The sequence below is a fragment of the Bactrocera neohumeralis genome, chromosome 6 (assembly GCF_024586455.1).
Source record: "Bactrocera neohumeralis isolate Rockhampton chromosome 6, APGP_CSIRO_Bneo_wtdbg2-racon-allhic-juicebox.fasta_v2, whole genome shotgun sequence".
In the NCBI taxonomy this organism is placed as follows: domain Eukaryota; kingdom Metazoa; phylum Arthropoda; class Insecta; order Diptera; family Tephritidae; genus Bactrocera; species Bactrocera neohumeralis.
This window is the reverse complement of record NC_065923.1, coordinates 43,455,435-43,463,680: the sequence shown is the minus strand read 5'-3', so window position 1 is coordinate 43,463,680 and position 8,246 is coordinate 43,455,435.

The window sequence follows — 8,246 nt, the reverse complement described above, 5'->3', positions numbered from 1 at the left end:
CAGTTAAGAACATATTATTTTATTTATACTCAACACATAATACTTTTACTACATTTACCTTTTAGAACATTGCAATTGTTTGTTAACGCACAGTAAGCCGGTCAAAAGAGAGCTGATATGGGAAAAGAATGAAGAGAGTGTGGACTTTAGTTACAGTGATTTGTAACATTCGCAAAGTATGTGAAAGAAGAGTATTAACTGTTACGCAGCATTCACATGATGTTGTTTTAACATAATTGTCTTTTAGTAAAGTCACAGTGTATGAGGGTATGAGAAATAGCGGCAACTAAGCATCTACAAGATGGGTTGTGTTGGGTCATGCCGTCAGTACTTTTCTGTTAACAAAGCACTTTAGTAAGCTGAGCTATGACTAAATTATACTAGATAGTATTGTCTAGTATCCACAGAGAAGAACGATACCATACAATTTAAATTGTACAGAATCCACAGCATGTCCTCTCAGGACAAAGCAATCGTTCACTAATAGCGAAAGTTCGCAAAAAATCAGAGAAATAGGACGAGATCGTTACTCCGTAAATTTTTGTTATTAACATTGAGTTAACTTGTTGAGCATTTTTCCCTCTTAATAGGAGCACAACTAGCTCAATAAGAGTATGAGCTCGTGAAAGGAGCAGTAATAACACGGAAAAACACGCGAGCGTAATTCCATATTAATCTTAACAGTATAACAGCATTCGAACTATAATACATATGCACATGTAGGTTAGAGTTCTCTTCAGAAATTGTACAGTATTTCCCAAAATGTGGACTTTCTACGAAACTTGCAGTTCGTATGAGAGAAAAGTGAAAGAGCGCAAATTTCGATACGATTTCGTAGTAACAACAGAATTTAATTTTACGGTATTTACTTTTTTACTTTGAGAGCATTAAAATAACTTTATACAACAAATATGGCCATAGCATAGATAACAGTAATTTGAGGAAGATAGTGGAAGAAATACATATAATTTACGACATACAATAATTTGATGCTAGGTCCTGAGGTGGATGGATAAGAGTATTCTAGTCAAGTTCATCAAGCTTCTGTTGAGTCACTATCGCTGTATGGTACCTTGATGCAACAAAATTCCTTTTCAATTCATCAAAGCTAACCACTTCGGGGCGATTGCTTCCTTCAGGCAGTCTACTTGTTGACTGTACAATTTGGCGTAAGGTAACAGCTCATAGTAGCTAAACACATAACAGAGTTTTCTTGACCGTTAATCTTGACTTGCTCACTGCTTATTCCAGCTTACCCTGATAAGTGTGCAACCAATTTTGCTTGACCCTTAATTCGTCACCATCCTCTTTAGAAATGGATCGACAGCAATTCGGGGATATTTTCAAAGTTCAGTTTCTTAAATAATATCTCATTACCCCTAAATACATAATTTCATTTTGTATTATTTTATATGTACATATCAGAGAGCTGTAACGAGTATGATAAAATCAGAACAAACAGTCGTGCCAAAAACACAATCAAATCATTTCAGTTCAGCATAGACAACATTGTTAATCAACGACGAGTAGCCGCCAGCGTCGACTGATCTGATGCAACACGAACAATCTGTTCTTCGGCAATCACGATCGAGTAAACGGTATGCCGGGCTTCGGTTCCAATCGTATCATGTCAGTTCATAGCGTTACGACGATTGTTTGAATTGATGTGAAACTTTGGGTAAACTATTAGTAAATCTACGAGTAAATCTATGGGTAAATCTATAAGTACAGCAAACGACAACAATTTTCTGCTGGACTGATTTGAATCATGTGTGGCAAAACATGTATCAGCTTTGAAAATGTGCGCATGTTACAAATTTTCGATGCGTAAACAATGGAAATTCCATCGAGTACGTATATACATACATATTAGGGTTTTTTTTTTTTTTTGATCTATTAATTTTTTCAGTCCCGTCACGAAATTTCCTTGGAAATACCCCAAAAACAAATTCCCTGAAAATTTTAGCCCTTAATATTAACATTAGGAACTGGACCAAGGCAAGTAAAAATTTTCCATAGAAAATACACTACAATCGTGATTTTTTTATTATTTTATGGCATCGCTTTGACTTTAGACGCTAATTTCAAAAAAATTTCAAAACTTTTGAACCTTGAATCAAATAAATTAGTTATTGCTCGTTACCCTCAACGATAATAAACATATTATATTTATTAACCATTTTGACTAAATATAAATTACTTTGCAAACAAATAAAATGAAAGAAATTGCCAATCTGCATAAAAGTATTGATCTGATTACTTAAAAAGTTCAATAACGAAACGGAGTTTTCGTACATATTGTCACACATAATGGGAGCAATGAACCATAGCCTATGAAAATGTGAATGAGATGACATATGAATTTTATCATCCTATCTTAGAATTACTCAGTACTAAAATCAGTTTTCCAAATAAGTGAATGACTTTGTGACAATTAAAATAACCTTACGAAAGACCCAACCGTTAAAGTATTAGGCAAATTTAGTAAGTCTGAGAATTCATACTCTTTATTAAACCGCAAAATTAACGTTCTTTCTTGTTTTTTTAACTATGTAGTAATAAATGTAGCAGACCGTAAATTTAAATTAGTCTCAGTTGAAAGGAAAGAATTAATGAAACGTTCAAACTAACGTAAATTGCAGCAAATTAGGCAAGTATGCAGGTCTTTTTATATTTGTATACTTTTGTATGTAAGTTGATGTACTTCACTAGCATAGCTTTTGATAAATGGTTCCAAAAATATCATTAATTCTAAACAAGTAGTGTTTCTATGTTAGTAGCGAAAGAACGGAGAGGGACCTAGAAGAAGTGTTATACAAAATTATATATACATATATGAACTAATTTAAATTTTGAGTCAATAGAATTGTAAGGATAAAAATTCGATAAAAGGATACTAGCAGAATATAGGAACAGATATTACCTCTTTGGGCTATTAACTCATATGTTGGTAAGATCTGATCTTTTATTTAATATAAAAAAGGCGGTGCTTTTGAATAATTTCACAACGCTTCGTATTTTAAGTCGTATATCTCGCAGGTTTCTGCAAGATTAATAGAGTCGGTGTACTGAGTACACAGTTTCACCAGTTCTACTATATACGATTCATCGGCAAAAATTGTCGTCAATTGAGCCTAGCCATTTACCAAAGTTAAAGTAATTATTAACACCGAACAGGGTATATTAAGTTTGCCACGAAGTTTGTAGCACCCAGAAGGAAGCGTCGGGCTATTAACTCATTTTTAAGAGCTTGATAACTTTTATTTTATAAAAAAAACGCATAAAATTTGCAAAATCTCATCGGTTCTTTATTTGAAACGTTAGATTAATAGTTCATGACATTTCACTTTTTGAAGATAATTTCATAAATATACCGCGGCTGCGTCTTGGGTTCATCGGCAATTTTGGGCAACTTTTTCGAATCATTTCTTCGGATATTATATATTTCTGTAATTTAGATCAGTATGTTGAGCTGATTTCTATGAGATGATCGATTTCGCGCATGTCCGTCTTGTCTTTCCGTCTGTCTGTATATATATATTCGAACTAGTCCCTCAGTTTTTAAGACATCGTTTTGAAAATTTGCAAACGTCATCTTCTCTTCAAGAAGCTGCTCATTTGTCGGAACTGCCGATATCGGACCACTATAACATATAGCTACCATACAAACTGAACGATCGGAATCTAGTTCTTGTATGGAAAACTTTCACATTTGACAATGTATCTTCACAAAAGTTGGCTCAGGTTATTTTCTAAGATAATAATGTAATATACGAAGAAATTGTTCAGATCGGCTTACTATAGCATATAGCTGCCATACAAACTGAATGATCGGATTCAAGTTCTTGTATGGAAAACTTTTGCATTTTACAAGATATATTCACAAAACTTTGTATTATTTTCTTAAGCAACGATGTAATATCTGAAGAAATTGTTTAGATCGGATAACTATAGCATATAGCTGCCATACAAACTGAATGATCGGAATCAAATGCTTGCATGGAAAACTTTTGCATTTGACAAGATCTTCACGAAATTTGGTATGGATTATTTTCTAAGGCAACAATGTAATCTCCGAAGAAATTTTTCAGACCGGCTTACTATAGCATATAGCTGCCTTACAAACTGAACGATCGAAATCAAGTTCTTGTATGGAAAACTTTCGCATTTGACGTGTTATCTTCACGAAATTTGCCACAGGTTATTTTTTAGGGCAATAATGTAATTTCCGAAAAAATTGTTCAGATCGGACTACTATACATACAAACTGAACACATTGTTACTAAAAGAAATGCACCTGTGAAGGTTATATTAGCTTCGGTGCAGCCGAAGTTAACGTTTTTTCTTGTTTTATTTTTCGAATTTCCCACTATCCGTTGATAATTCTATATAATATTGAAACTGGACTATATTCCATGGAGGCTGCAAATAAGATAAGTTCTGGGAGAAAGACTGAATTGAAAAGGGGATTCTTATGTAAATGGAAAACTTAAATAGGGGCACTGCAGTAAAATATATGAAATATAGGTGAGGTATAAAAATATATATGTCGAATCAAATTTAAAACCCCTTTGAGTGAGTTTATTTCCGTTGAAGTTTAAACGAATCAATGTTCTTTAAACCCCTAATGAAAAAAGTCCATTATACGCCATGTTGTACAGGTATAAATATTTTCTTTATAGAAATGTATTTGCTACTAAAGTAATTGTATCTATTCTCCACTGTGTTAGTAACCATTATTTAACCGCTACTGTAGTAACAATTGCTTACATATATGAAGACAATATTTGCTGACTCCGATAGCTGAAGTAGCGGAAGCATAGAATCTGCATATATTGTTCCGTTTGCGCCATTCATCTCTGTCTGCTTCCGTTCCGTTTGCCTGCTTACTCCAAACCTACACTGGCAATTCGCCACGAGTAGCAGCAGTTGTACTTGTCATTTTTGAACCACCTCCGCCTCAGCGTAAATTCCCATTAACACCTTGCTTAGGCCATTGAAAACATATAACTTTGAAACTTTGAAACTACCGCTGTTCACCCGCCAGCGTTTCGTGAATTGACTATTGCAATGCTTTTACTAGCTTCGCTGATTTCGCTCAAAGGGCTGACGTTACTGCTTCTGCTGTTATAGTTGAGCTCTTTGTGTTGAGGTGAAGGTTGCCCCTTTCAGCCTTTGATTTCGAACAAATCAAGGCAGGGAATTGTACTTTATTGCAATCAGCACTTTTACGGTTTCACATGTACATACCATTAGAAACACATATGTTCACATTAGCATATATGCTTTGAAAGGTGGAAAAATAAACCAAAGTCACTACACGATACCGAACTTGTTGCAGCATGAAACTGAATGTCAAAGCATTGAATGAATAGAAGAAGCAATAAACATGTTACTTTTCGAATTCAAAGATTTTAGATTAATGATATATATAATATATACATATATACATAATATTCGAATTTTTTTAATTGCAGAAAAAACTTTTAAAATATTTCATGCTAAGCACGATGCGGCATGTGTCGGGTAGATGCAAAATTTAGAGCCTAATGAGGATAATATGTTATGATATACAAGTTATTATATCCATAAATGGGTACAATCCAAAGCAAGAGCTATCAGTGCTTTAAAATGTTTGATGATAACCAAGCACTTACCTACAAGTATAATAAGTAATAAATGATAATGGACCACATTTGTTAAATTGGTTCTGATATAGTCATCCTTCTAATATAGAAAACTCTCCGAGTCCAATGTGAGCTGCGCAAATGTAGACAAGAAACAACCAGGTGTCTAATATTTGAAATATATTGTACTGCGTCGAATACTTTAAGAGCTGGAGTGTTTTCGTCCATCCGGACAACATGACCTAGCCAGCGTAGCCGCTGTCTTTTAATTCGCTGAACTATGTCAATGTCGTCATATATCTCGTACAGCTTATCGTTCCATCGAATGCGATATTCGCCGTGGCCAATGCGCAAAGGACCATAAATCTTTCGCAGAACTTTTCTCTCGAAAACTCGTAACGTCGACTCATCGGTTGCTGTCATCGTCCAAGCCTCTGCACCATATAGCAGGACGGGAATTATGAGCGACTTATAGCGTTTGGCTTTTGTTCGTCAAGAGAGGACTTTACTTTTCAATTGCCTACTCAGTCCGAAGTAGCACCTGTTGGCAAGAGCCACTGTCAGTATTCGTATGCCAAAAATGAGCGCTATCTGTCAACCAGATTGGTAAAAGCTGCTTAAGTCGGTACACTTCATTAGTGCGTTACGATTTTTACAATGGATAAAAATAACGAACAAAGAATTTATCCCAAAGTTTGTATTTCTAACCAAATTTCGAAAATGTTAAAAAAAGTGAAGAATATGGGGCTTGTCTTGCCAAGTCCTAGAGAGATGTACATCTCTCACGAATCCGTTCAAATGATTGTGGGGAATATTTTAGGTATGAAACGCGTTCTGGCTTTACTCGTTCCGATAAAGCTGATTTTTGTTTTTCAATGGATATGCTTGATAGTGCCATCCGATCCCACATTCATGGAAAGCATAACTGCCGATGATATATGGGTTTATGAGTTTGACATTCAAACAAGTCAACAATCAGCCGAAACCAAAAAACTCACTCCAATCGACTCATCTTGTCACACTGTCACTATTACAAAATAACGAAAAAAGCCAGCGGAAATCAAATCGATATCCAGTAGCTAATTTTCAATTTTCAAACCATTTTAGATAGCATAAAACAAGTCTTTCCAGGAATATTTATGGAGATTTATAAAATGCCGTTTAACCATATTTGTATATCGGTCAGAATAAAGAAACTAAATCTAGAACTTTCTGATATACAAGTAAATCAATATTATTTAATGTCGGTCTTTGAACTCTTGTCTATTCTCGTCCCTGTTAGCAACAGTAAGAATAATGCAGCTTATTATAAATTATTTTATATATCCTAGAGCCAGTATTATTCTAATAAAATGTCAGATTTGAAATTTAACTTAAAACACTTTAGACTGAGCAATAAAATGCAACAAATAAAACTATGGTGCACGTTGTAATTTTTTCACCCCATCAAATCCGATGTTAGTGACAAATATTCGGTAAATTAAATGAGTTTATCCTAGATTTGATTATACATTAAAAATTTTTCACATAACGGTTGTTTGTAATCCTAAAACTAAAAGAGTCAGATATAGGATTATATACCATAGTGATCAGGGTGACGAGTAGAGTGAAATCCGGATGTCTGTCTGTCCGTCCGTCCGTCCGTCCGTCCGTGCAAGGTGTAACTTGAGTAAAAATTGAGATATCATGATCAAACTTGGTACACGTATTTCTTAGCTTGGGTTCGGTGACACCCGAACTTAGCACTTCCTTACTTGTTAATACCTTAATTTGTATACATGGTAACACCTTTTTTCATTTATCGTCTATGTACTGTTCGTTCAAACACATAGTTAACTACGGAGGCAAAAGAAAAGATAGATTGCAATTTGAAGAATGATTATGAACAACTGTGCACTTGACAAATTTAGAATAGTGGCTAGATTAATAAAATTTTAATGAAGAATTTTCCACTATTTTTTTCAGGAGCTCTTCGGTATACAAAAACTAAATAAAAAACATTACATTTCCTTACGACTTGAGTTGGCGTATAACATTTTTCGAAGTTAGAAAAAATATTTAAGAGACGGCACCTCCGTTCTTAATGACATCACCAAAAATACTTTACATAACTAACACAATTAGAAAATTTTAGTTCAATAGGCATTTGTCAGCTCAAATGTAAGTATTGTAACAAGAATACTGATGAAGAGTATTAGGCTATTTTATGAAATTTGGATATTCCCGTTTTGTAAGAAACTATTATTTGTGTTCGAAAAAAATCATCTCAATTAATAAAAATAGCACAATAGTATTGCAAAAGTCGTTTTCAAAAGCTGCCATATTAATACAAACCCAACAGTTATTTGAAAGTGGAATTTCGTAAACTTATTAAAAAACAAATAAGACTTATTCATAAAAAAGGGAAATGCAACGCATCAAAATAAATTAGAAATAATCAATAACTTACAATTTAGTCGGATTGCAAAAATAAATACTATTCTATTGTTGATATTAGGCAAGTAAATATATGTAAATAAGACTACATGCACTTTTTAGCGTATGAGGAAAAATGCAATTGCCAGTAAATAAAGTTTGACATTATTGCTTTGCTTGCAACAATTTCAAATTACTTCTGTT